At 38.0% G+C, this 11846-nt stretch overlaps 1 pseudogene; it reads right to left on the reverse strand.

Moving 5' to 3' along the window:
- Positions 1–1657: 1657 nt before the first annotated feature.
- Positions 1658–5228, reverse strand: LOC147823725 (small ribosomal subunit protein mS35 pseudogene; annotated as a pseudogene).
- Between the last annotated feature and the right edge of the window lie 6618 nt (positions 5229–11846).

The following is an 11846-nucleotide window of genomic DNA, read 5'->3' on the forward strand; positions in this document are numbered from 1 at the left end:
GAATGAGACAGACACAAGTTCTTGCCCTTTGGAAACTTATTCACTAGTGAGTGGAGACAGGTAGTGAGCAGTAGACATAATAAAGGAACAAGTTATGTGGCATAGAAGAAGGTGATAAATGTTATGAAAACTAAAGCAGGGAAAGTGGAAAAAGTGTGCAGATATAAGGGGATACAGGCTGCAATCTTAAATAATTCTGACAGGTGAACCTCAATGAGAAGGTGGTATTTGAGCAAAGATTTGGAGCCCTTAAGCAAGCTGTGTGACTCTCTGGAGGAAGAACAGGTAGGCCAGAAGAAACATCAACATAGAGGCCTTAAGTCAACAAGGTGTTTGTTGAGCTTGGAAACAGCGAAGAGGTAATTGGGGTTAGCTGCTGGGGGTTAGAGACTGACCCATGAGAACTTTTAGTTGTGAGCAGGACTTTGGGTTTTAATTTAGTGAAACAGAGAGTCATTGCAGGATTTTGAGCAGAGCAGTGTAATGTATGACTTGCTTAAAAAGTGTCATTGATTTTTTTCCCCAAGAATGGAAACAAGATAATGAGTTAGGATGTAGTGGTTACTATAACAATTCTGACAAGCAATGATTCAGCCTCAGACCAAATAGCAATAGTGTAGTCCATGAGATTTGGTCTGATCTGGGATATTTATAAGGTATATATGGGACATACATTCTGAACACAGAACAACAGGGTGAGCTGGAAGCATATTAAAAAAAGACAAGTCAAAAATGATCGCAAAACTTATCATCAATTCCGTTTTATGGATGAGGAAACTGAGGTTTAGAGAGATACCAACTCTAATTATTTAGCAAGTAACAGCTGAAATTTGAGCCTGGGGTTGTCTAGTGCTAACGATTGGGCTTCTTAACTATAATGCTGTCTGGAATTGGGAAACTTTGAGTTATTACTGTGAAATTTGATTTTAGATTCCCAAGAAAATGATTCCAGGTATGTTTTCTAGTTAGTTCCTCCCTTAAAGCCCAATTTCCATAAAAATGTTTCCATGCTTTTAACTTTAGTTTATTCATGACTATATTCCTCTCCCTCAATTCATTCTTTTCTCAGAGTCTCCTACTTCTGATGCTTGCTGCCAACTTTTGAAATTCCTGACCACCTGGATGTCCATGATTGGCTTGACTTTCCATCAGATCTTGAACTCAGTTTAGACTTCCACCAAAAACTTTCCTTTCCCCATTGGAAAACCTTCACATTCCAGAACAATTTTCTAATATTTGTTTTCCTAGACCTGTTTTAGGTTAATTGACCCCCAACCACCTAAAAAACAAAAATTATGATTTTCCATGAGGAGGCAGGGAGTATGAGATAGGGAGAGCTATTCTAACACTGACATCCCTAAGTTTTTTTTTTTAACCCCTTTCCTCTTTATTGTGGTAGAGAAAGATGTGTGACAGCAACCAGCCTGGTCTTGAGGCAGGACAGATTCTGATCTGTCGGTTAGAGGCACCTGGCCTCAAGGAATTCTTTCCCATTCTTACTGTCTTCAGCCATAACCAACTCAGCATTCTCTTCAGTCCCTTTGCAGCTATAAGAAAACTTATAATGGGATAACAGTATTATCCTAACAACCAGCACTAACCTTCCTCTTACATAAACCATAAATATTGTGGAAAATATATTGTTATGTGCTTAGAGTAGAAGGTAGGTTCCTCAATGGCTGGGATGTCAGGTGGTGCCCAAGTGTCAGAGGAGGGCGAACTGGAACCTGCCAAACAGGTCAGATAGGAAATGAAGTTCCTGGATTGCAGGAGGAAGAGGAGAATGTGGGCAACAGAGATGGACAAAAGAGAGGCTAGATGACACCTTCAACTTGGGAAATAGCTGTCCAGAATACTGTACAATCCTTTTCACATCCGGACACCCCCATCTACAGGAAATCTGCTATAGGAAATTCCCCGATGAAGATTGCTGTGGTCTTCAAGAAGATACCTGATTTTAGGTTAAGCAGTGATGGCAAATCTTTTAGAGCTTTTGATGACAACAAACAGCTGGCTGTGGCACACGTATCATAGATTCACCACCACTAGGTTAAAGTCTTCATTGTGTGGAACAGGTGCATTGTGTGGAGACAGAACCTGTGAGACACTAGCAGCCAGAGAGAGCTTTGGATGCCATTGGTCATGAAACAAAGAAGATAGGGAATTTCACCTCCATCTCACCTGTAGGGAGATTGCCAGCTGTATACCTCAAATGGATTTTGTCTTTTTCTACCTATATTTATATTAATTCCAATTTTTTCTGCCTGAAATACTTAGTAAAATTCCACATATCCTCTGAGAACTAAGTAAATATTTAATGCTAATCATTTTGACTCAATAATAATCTACAAGTTCCCTAGAACCACACATTTTAGGGATTGTCTTGACATTAAGAACAATTCAGTTAAGAACTACTAACTGGGCTGTGAGTGTAGCTCAGTGGTAGAGCACTTACTTAGCATGGTAAAGCCCTGGGTTCAATTCCTAGTGCCAAAAATAAAACAAGAATCTGCTAACATTTATTAAGTTTCTCTTGTGAAGCAACAGAATGTGAGATGTGCTTTTGATGAGCTTATAATTAGGGTGAATCTAACATATCAGGGATTCAAGCACTTCCTATTCAATAACCAAACAAAATTCAGTAAATTCTATAACTATTAAGCAAGTTAATAAAAAATGTTGGCCGGGGATTTAGCTCAGTGGTTTCACTGCCTGCTGCGCAAGCGCAAGGACCTGAGTTTAACCCCTGGCACCAAAAACAAAAACAAAAAATGTTGTCCAACTAATTTTGCATCAAATGAAATATGTAACTGATTTTTTCCATTAATTGTAATAGTGTATAATGTATAATTTTAACCTATTTTTTCTTGCTAATAACAAAAGTATTTTCCATTCATTATGCATGGGTGAGACCCAGGAATTTTATAGAATTGCCTTATTTAGAGGAATTAAGACTCAGAAAAATTAATGATTTGACCAATGTCCCACAACTGGTAAATAGTAGAGGTAAGATTTGAATCTAAATTTGTCTAACTTGAAAGTACAGTTTCCTGTCTTTGTAGCCCTGGATCTCTTGAACTGTTTATAAGAATGGCATGGATTTAATACTAACTATTGTTTAACCAAAATGAAATTTCTCTCTCTCTCTCTCTCTTTCTTCTTAACAGGGTCTCACTATATAGGCCAGGCTGGTTTGGAACTTGCAGTCCTTCTGCCTCAGCCTCCTGAATGTGGGGGATTACAGATGTGGAACACCATGCTTAGCAATTCTATTTTGGAATGGATTAGGAACAGAGATGATTAAAAACAGTGCTCTGTTTATTTGTAGTAAAAGTAAAAGCTACTAAAACTATATTTACGCACACACATGTCATCAAATTAACACTGCATTTAAACAATACCCTTCCTTCATAGCATTTCATATTTTAATTTTTCCTACCTCTCTTCGATGTACTTTTATGCCTAAGTTACTAATAAAGTATGTTACATTGCTGAAGCATTTCTTGGCTCTTAGGTAAGGTTCCAACACCTCTAGATATTCTCTGTGTAACCTGGAAATTTCCTAGAGGCAAAATTGTGGCAACTGGCCTATGGAAAGTTCCCCTTATGCGGTGTTGCTCAGATATTTGCATGCCCACTCTTTTACTCCTAGTTTAAATATTCCCCACTATGACTAACATTTAGCTTTCATACCCATGTGAAAAACACAAAACAGCCTAGTTATTAAAGGCACCAGCAGTGCAAAGGGTGGCCCAGGGCTGATAATCATTTCCCTTGCTATTGCAGCAGATCTGAAAGGTGGGAAGAAAGGAAAGGACAAGAATGAGGTAGATGCTTGCAGCCTTATTTATGAGGCAGCATTTGTTTTAAATATTGCACTTTGATCACAGCATTGCTCCATTTTGAGAACTTACTAATCTCAAGGAAGACTGTATTATGTAGAAAATCTGGTGAAAAAGTCTTTTTTTTTTTTTACGATTACAGATAATTTTAAAATTAATTCTTGGGTAAGAAGTGGTTTTTAAACTTTCACTTTTACATCAAATTAGATATTGATTATATGTATTGTAAAATAAAGCAGATCTTCCCACTTCACAACTCATGTTAGATTTAACAGTCTCTCACTAACTCTTTGTACTGAGAAAGGGTAATTTCATTTTCCCCCTCATTCTTAAGACTAACAAGAGACTTTTCTTTTTTTTTTTTTTTTTGGTACCGGGAATCAAACTTGGGTCCTTGGGCTAAGAGACTTTTGATAATTTTCAACCTCTTTAGTACCAAGGAGCTCTTCTTTATTTACTTCCATGTTTTTCTCTGCGATGCTAATTTGAAGTATTTCCAGGATATTGTTTTCTGAGGAGCTATTTTTCCATATATAGTCTTCCATGTCAGTCTTATTTTTTTCCCATTCTTCAGTTTTCCAAGATTCATGGTATGATACTGTCAGTAGATACAGTGCATAATCATAGTTCTGTCTCCTTTTTTTTTTGGTACCGGATCGAACTCGGGTCTTTGAGCTTGCGTAGCAGGCGGCGAAACCACTGAGCTAAATCCCCGGCCCATAGTTCTGTCTCTTTAAAGGGCATCTATCTGTTTTGATGGTGAGTACACCTGTAGCCTTGCAGTATTGTTCTCCTACAAGTTTAATCAATTTTTTCTTTGCATGATCATCTAAATTCAAACTGGAAAGTTTCACCCTTAAGGTTACTCCTCGTGCTTTGGGGTTTCAAACAGGTGGTCCTGATGAAACATAATCAGCAGTGTCAATTTCAATTGGAAAATGCTTCGCACATTTCTCATCACTGTTTAGTGCAGCTGGCCACTCGGTGCAGCAATCTTTTAAGAGCTTGGCAATGCTTTTTAATTGCTACAGGAGTCAAATGCAGAAAATTAGGGATCTTCAGAAGTTCTAGATTTCCTTCCTTTGCCATAGGAACACCCGTTTTCACTGGATAACCCATCCGAACAGGGAGAGGCACTGCAGAGGGCTTAAAGGGCACTGCAACAGGGTAAACACTAGGCCAGGCCTGGTCAACAGCCATTTTCTCTGTTCTAGGAGGTAGTGCCTGTCTTCTCATTTGCCTTTCACTTTTGGATGTTCTTTCTCCTGTATGTAGGCTCGGTCTCCGAGCGTGAGTGGCCGGGGTCACGGTGGTGGAGAAGGCCCGCAAGGTGAACCGCCATGGCTGCAAGAACGGGAAGCCGGAGGCTGGTGAAAAAGTCTTTAAAAGACATTAGTGGGAATTAATTTGGTTTAAGTCGCACTTTATTAAAAAATATTTAAAGGATCTTTTGGTTTAATCAATACTATTTTACTCCTATGGTAAATTAGTATTTCTTCAATAAATATGGGTATGGAGTTATTTATTTGCACATCCTATACTGGCTATTTAAAAATAATGACATCACAGGCAATGCACTATGAAAAGAAGGGTTCTTTGGATGAAGAGTGTTCATAAAAGTATGAATTATTATCTTGCCCAAGAGAAGCATCCATACTGAGTAGTGAGCAGTCAGCCCACATGAACCCATAAAATAATAATAAAGGCCCACATATGACTGATGGCCATAAAATAAATATTATAGATGTGCACAGTGGAAGAACTTCACTATGAACGTTGACATGAAGAGCTTTGTAGTAATTTACTCATCCTATGAGTAAATCATTTTGCTGGGTGATTTTTATGACAAGAACAAAATGACAGGGCTCTTGCTCTTTGTTGGCGTGTACTGAAAAAAATTGCTATAATAAGGGAATCAAAGAATTCAAAACAAAATACCCAGTTTTCATAGTAAGAGAGGATACTTCTAATGGGAAAGATAATAAAGATTTCAGGGAGATATTTGAGTTTGAACTTAAATGATGGGTGTGATTTAGGCATAAGGAAGTTAAAGGCAGTAGAAGAATATTTGTATGTAGAAGAAACATACTGAAGAAAGACAACAAGGAATTAAATTATAGGATGTTTGGAGAAAATATTACTTAGTTACATGAAGAGGATCAATGAATCTGGAGATGGATAATGGTGGACTACTGAATATTAAATAAATTTTTGTGGATAACAGAGACGTTATATGTTTGATAAAAGAAAGAATGTGATCAATCAAAATTATTGAGGAGGAAGAGAAGAGAGCCCAGGACAGAACTTTGAGGAACTTGCAAGTTTTTCTGGAAGATAGACAGGAAGAATAGAATAGTCAGAAAAGTAGGAGGAAAACATGAGGTCTAATTAGCATGTAATTGGACCTCTGAAACTAAGAGGAAGAACATTTTAAGAGTGGTGGTCAATAGAGATGTCAGGCATAAGAGAACTAAAAAATATCTATTAAGTGTATTACATATAAGTCCTTGGTGTTCTTGGTAAGGTGGGTGATAAGAGAGAAATTAGAGCAGATCAACTTGTGACTGGTTGGTGAGGAAATTAAAACAGGCTTTAGATAGTTTTTGTTTTGTTTTGTTTTCTTTTCTTTTATTCTGTTTGGCTATAGAGTGGATAGAGGAGGAAATGGAGAGGAACATGAAGGAGTTATTTCATTTAAACGGAGGCCTTTCACAGAATTACAAGATAACTGGAAAGGTCCATTAGGAGGGATATTGTAAAAAACGAAAGTGAAACATTTGATAGGTTTGTGAGAAGAGCTTTTGGATATGGGTGTGAGATGGACAGGATGAAGTGCCAATATATATAAAAGGAGGAAGAAGCCTCTGTTGGATAAAAAATAAAGGATGGAAAGAGTGGATTTGGGTGTAGGTAGATTTATATTATTGTTGGTAGTAATATAAAGACATTTCTATTAATCTTCTAGGGCTGTTTCGATTACCACAAACTGATGACTTAAGTAACTACAATGCATTTTCTCAAAAATCTGGAGGCCATAAGTTCAAGATTAAGGCAGTGTAATTTTCCTCTGAGGTCTCTCCCAGCTTGTAGGTGGTGTAGTCTTCCCTCTGCCTGTGTCTGTATCCTAGTCTCCTTTTAGATACCAGTCATGGTGGTCTAAGGCTCACTATGATCTCATTTTACCTTACTTGCCTTTTTAAAGGTCCCATCACATTTTGAGATACAGAATGTTAGGATTTCAACATATGAATATTTGGTGGACACAGTTCAACCCATAAGAACATCTTTATGTGATAAGTTTTTTGTATGTTAACCAGAAAGAAAAGTCATTTTATGGAAAGGATAAAGGGAAATGAAGCTCAGAGATTTGAGAAAAATGGAAGTATTTTGAAAAATTGGTTGTGGAGAGTAGGAAGGTAGGTTGATTACAGAAATGTAGTAGTTTGCTTTAGTGTAGATGGCCCACTGAAACCTGATGGTAACAAATTTTAGAATGAGTTTTCCAGAAGCAATATGTACTTCGTGCAGGCAGAGAGAAAGCTAATGTTTTCAATAGCGATGTTACTAAAGAGCAAGGAGTCTCCAAAGTAAAGAGAATGAATAAGAAGGCAAGTAAAGAAAGAAAGATTCTGGGAAGAAAGAAAGTTGAGAGGCAATAGATCTGAAGAGTTTAATAAGACCAAAGAATGGTTGCACAATAATAACTGATAAAAAAATGTTAAGTTTTGAGGGTTTGGGCTAATTAAAGGAATTTTTGAATGCTTTGGGCTACATGTGAGTAATAACACAAGCAAAGATCTATCTTTAAGAGTGGATGGTTTGGATATATGGAGGTCAAGGAGATAGACAACAAGCCTGGTGTTGATCTGGTGTAAATGAAAGAGAGTGGGCAGGCTGTCAGTAGATGGCAACAGAAAAAAAGAGGAAAGTTCCAAGTGGCATGGATCTCAAAGCAGAATTAATAGTCTAAAGTGACAATGCAGAGTAAATGAGACACCAACTCCAGTTCCTAACCCTGTGATATGGCTAGAGGATAATAAATACTCACTATATTTAGTGAAGAACTTAGAGGGAAGTATTAGAAAATATGCAGAGAAGAGATTGAAGACAGAGACACTTTCCACAGTGTATAGAGAAATCATTGGTATTTGACTAAGAAGCAGAGGACTAGGTCTAGACAAGGACAAACAAAGCATTCTGGAGATAATGGTGCATACAAGATAAATGTTTTGGAGAGCTTAAACTTGGGCACCGTTTTATACAGAGATGAGATAGCTGCTGAATAGCATTTAGGGCGAGTGATGAGCTTAGTGATAAGGAGACAGGACATGCAGCAACTATGTTTTCTCACCCTGCTTCAAACGTCTTGTTTTCATTTATTCTTTGAACAAATCATGTATTGTACAAAGATTTATCCATACCAGACCCACTGCCAGGTACTGGGGATAGGAATGGGATGGGCTTTGCCCTTGAAGAGGTATCAGTCTAGTGAGGAGATAATTATTTACAACACTGTGACAAATGTCAAACTAAAAGCATTTGTAAGGAGCAATGTAGGCGCAAAGAAGGAAAAAGGACTGATAAGACATGGGTCACGAGTTGTGTAGTGACCCACCTTCTGACAGGGACCCTATATCCATACAAGGGGCCTTCCTTTTCCAGGATGGTGGACCTGGCATGTCTGTGGCAACACTCAGCCATCACACCACTGATGTAACTGCAGTGTCTAACCCACCCTTTGCTCCAATATGACTAAAATATATCAGCTTTCAATATTTCCCCTTTCTCTCCCAGGGAATTTATAGCTGAAACTGAATTCCACTCCTGACCATCTTGGTGGCCTCTGTTTATCTTACTGTAAACTAGTATGTCTCAAACTTGAGGTATCTCAGAGTCACTTCAGTTAGGACTCATGGGGCCACAGACATAAAACCCTACCACCAGAAGTTCTGGGTTCAGTGGTTCTAGGGTAGGGCCTAAACTTTTTCCATTTCTCACAAGGTCTCTGAGAACCACCACTGTGAAAGATTGGTAAGGCTTTTCCCAGCAGGCCTCACTTCTCAACTCCAAAGCTCTCATAAATGCACCAATTATTATAGCAACTAGTTAAGGGATTTTCTGAGGAAGGGAATACTTTCTGAGTTTTTATTATCCTGTCACTGCCCCAGGGGCTATAACTTTGTGTACTTAACCATCCCACATTGTTTTCTACCAGTGACCAATTTGAGAAGGATGTGGTACTTGAACTAAGCCTTGAAGGATGAAAAGAAACAGCATAGCAACAAAAGGCTCTCACAGGATGTAGAAAACATGTGAGCCTTTGTTTGGTCAACTGGAGGATCATGGGATGCAGAGGATGAAGTTCTCTATGACTCTAAGGGTGAGTGGAAGAAATATTTTGGAAAAGAAAGGTTTATGTAAGAAAGGTGGGCTTGGCTTTTTAATAGAATGTTGAATTGCATACAGAAAATATTTTTTAAATGGAGGTATCTTTTAAAAATAGTATGTGATATTAATGTGTGTGTGTGTGTGTGTGTGTGTGTGTGTGTGTGTGCTGGGGATCAAAGCTGGGCTTTGTTCATGATAGGCATGTGCTGTACCACTGAGCTACATCCCCCATCCCAAAACACTAGAAAAATAGTAAAAGTAAAGGATCCTTATGAAAAACATTCCCTTTTTGTTGTTGTTGAATTAAGACCAAGTGAAAGGTAAACACAGGGGTCACATAAATTGAGATAGAAATATGAGCTTATTAATAACAAATCCTAGATTGGCTTGGTTTTCTAGAAGGGCTAGTAAAAATGCTGAGGCATTTTTGGAAAATCCCATGGTACTTTACCTATCATAGTTTAGTATGTATATCCAGAAAACATGGGCGTTTCTCATAAATACAATGCTACTATCACAAATAAGAATATGAACATTTCCATGGTTTTATCCAATTATCAGCCCTCATTCAATTTTCCTCAGATGCTTCCATTTTTTTAAAGGGTTGATTTGCTCAAATCAGAAAACTATTGATTTTAGGAAGAAACTTTCCATAGTGACAACATTTTGAAAAATACATGTTTGAAAATTAATTGTTATCTAATTTTGTGATAAAATAATGTAAGCATTTCATTCTTTAAGTATCCTACATCTCCCTCCATCCAACCCCGCATCCACACGTGATAGGGATCAAATGTAGGGCCTCACACACACTAGGCGAACATTTTACCACATTCTCTGCCTTCCCTCTTCTCTTACCATGCCAGGCTCCACTGTGCTGCCTTAGATGCCTTTGAGGCCTCCTGGGATGTCTCCTGGAGCCAGGTGCAAGGGTTTTGCCCCTCTTCCTGTCTGCATGTGAGATAAGCTAGCATTCCAGGCTGAGCACTTCCAGGCTACTGCTTGTCATATGAAATAACTATTCATTTATTTATTTTTATCTGATTCCTTACAAGCCCTTTCCCTATAGTTTTGGTTTTTTTAACCCTCAATGTATAGTATCGTGCAGCACCTGAGGTTCTATTCTTTCCACAGGAACAAAATCATCCCTCTTGATGCTTTAAAACAGTCCAAGTGCTTCATGTTTTTCAGGTGAATTATAACTTAAAATGTCAAAAACACCATTCTTCAGTAATTCCTTTTAGGTAATTATCTTATTTGGCTCTCTGTCTTCTGTATTCTCAAAGCATGCTAGTGAGAAACACAGAATGGGAGAAAACTGGAAGAAGAGGAGAATGATTTGAGGTAATTAATGCCTTGACTAACTCAGTTTTCTGATGTGGTTTCTAGTCTGCAAGTGTAATTTGGAGAATGTCTGACATGTGAGTAATTCTAAAATTATACCTAATGTAGACTAAACACTGTCAAATTCATTGGAGGGAGATTTGACTTTCTAATGTAGGTACAACCTTAGATAAACTCATTGTGATACTTTTAGTGCAATATCTGATTCACTTTAAAGAACCCCAGTTCCATTATAATTAATTATTTACTCAAACCCATCTGCATACTTAACTCTAGCCATAAAGGAAAACCTAGCTCTTTCCCAGGGGTCTTCCAAGCTAAATTTCAGTGGTTAATGTCCTGGTATTATTGGACAATGAATTGATCTACAGCTCAAAAAGAAGTTTTCTAAAGCATTAATCATGAAAACTATGAGAAATTATTATCTTTGTCATAATTCTAAGTCAAAGTTAAAATTATTTGTTTCTTAAGTATCAAATGTAGTTGAAGGTAAAGCTCATAGGTAATAATTTGGAGAGGTAGTAAATGGATAAACCCAGTTGGTTTACTGATTATTGATTAGATTAATGATTAAATCAAAATCACTCACCTTAATAATGGATAAACTCCAATAATAGCTGTGTCTATGTTGTAATACGATAGATCAAGTCACCAGAGAAGTTTTGGGAAGTAGTATCAGTGTTTTAAAGTAAACTCAAATTTGTTTTAAAACTCGTTATTTGCTTACTTTAGCTAAGTGGTCTTATCGCCTGCAAGCCACTGGACAGTGCTTCAGGGCGGTGCTTTTGAAGGTTTGGTCTGGTTACCAAGCAACTCTGACATCACCCAGCTGCTTGTGCAGGTCTCCCCAGACTTGTTGAATCAAATCTGCATTTTTAGCAAGATCTTTAGTGATTCATATGCACTTTGAAGTTTGATAGATACTATAACTAGTCCATCAGAGAACTGTTGGGCCTAGGAGACTCAAGAGGTCCTTCTTAGTAGAAAACAAGTCCCAGAGGGCCTAAGAAACTTGTCTGGTAACAAATAGGCAGATTAGCGGCAGATCCAGAGTCAGGTCAGGTCCTGTCCCCTATGTGGGTGATATCTGTTGTCTGCACAGCATGTCATTCCCTACCTATTGGCACTGATCTCAGAATGGCCTTTCTTGGGAAAGTACCATCTGCCTGGCCAAAGAAGAGTTTCTTGTATCTCTCCACCCTGTCCCCATCCTCAGGGGGGGTGACTTATGATGGGCTTAAGCTTCTCATTCTCAAGCCTACAGTCTTAAGT

Source organism: Heterocephalus glaber, unplaced genomic scaffold (genome assembly GCF_053883595.1).
Source record: "Heterocephalus glaber isolate CG9 unplaced genomic scaffold, H.glaber_assembly_v1.0 deba00001569, whole genome shotgun sequence".
Classification (NCBI taxonomy): Eukaryota; Metazoa; Chordata; class Mammalia; order Rodentia; family Bathyergidae; genus Heterocephalus; species Heterocephalus glaber.